Below are 1266 nucleotides of genomic sequence, written 5' to 3'. Positions count from 1 at the left end.
ACTTTCAGACAGGTTGCTCACGTCACATCTACGTCGTGAAGCTCAGTTGGAGGCTGCGCAGTAATGCTCAGCCAGTGGGATCCGTTGGTCCATTTCTTTAACTGTCTTTGATAAATCCCGCCCGCACATATAAACACAAAACTGCTTTGCTAGTTCCATCGTTTTGTAACTAAGACATTGCTGAAATTAGCATGATTGCCGTAGTTCAAAAACACCAACGTACGAAAACATAGCAGACCAGACGCAAGCTTTTATTTTGAAAAGCCGAAGCTCGCGGACAGTACGCAGCTGGGAGGTTATGAGACGGGAGGTGTCCAGGCTGCAGCAACACCCGACTCAAATATCCTTTTAGGTCCCGGTAATTATTTGTAAAATTGTGCTAACGACAGCGTTGTCAAGTCATTTGAGAAGGAAGGAGTGGTAGCATGGAAGCTCCCAAAGTAACACTAAAACAATGACTGAAGAAGCCTAGTGACGAGTCCGTAGCAACCGGTTCACGTGTTGAATTTGTTATTACCCAGTGTGCTTTGCTGAATGGTCTCAACGATTTATTGTTTTTATTTCATGTAAACACTAGTTTTCTTGAGGAGTAACTAAGTATTTGAAGTGATGCAGTAATGCAGGAAGTGTGCATTTAGATTCCATACTTATTTTGTTTCCACAACAATGTTAATGAGTAAATCTGAAAAGGCCACCATGACAGTGGAGTGTGATGTGTCAGAATAGAAAGCAGGGGTTAAATCATACATTTCATGGTTGTTAATGTAAACGGTTGTTGCTGAACGGTCATGCTTAGGACAAAGTAGAACAGTATGTATTATGTGAGAGGATACTACTGGCAAAAGAAGAGTAAAGTGGTTAATGGTTCAGAGCTCATGTGTTGTCACCATAAGCAGAAAGTAACAGGCCCTAATTGGTTCAATGGTCCAGTTATAGATATTATGGTGGTATGTAGTGTAAATCTTGACTATAGAGTTGTTGACTTCTGTGCATCATTTAGGTTTTATTGGTAAAAGAGTACTGGCCTACTATAGGCTGTGCGTGACAGCCACTGCATGACACCTTGTAGACGCTGATAGATGATCACGTGGCTCTGTGGTTCAAGTGGCACTAGTATAGTCCGGCATGGAGCTGTTTAACAGCTTAACAGATGGATGACTGTTCCTTACCCGCTCTTAAATTAAGGATCAGTATTTACTGTTATTTACCCAGCAGAGGTCAAGGCTACTGAGTCAAAAAGATATATATATATATATATATATATAT

This window comes from Etheostoma spectabile, chromosome 12, assembly GCF_008692095.1.
Source record: "Etheostoma spectabile isolate EspeVRDwgs_2016 chromosome 12, UIUC_Espe_1.0, whole genome shotgun sequence".
NCBI classification, from domain to species: Eukaryota; Metazoa; Chordata; class Actinopteri; order Perciformes; family Percidae; genus Etheostoma; species Etheostoma spectabile.
Note: the sequence above shows the minus strand (reverse complement) of the source record.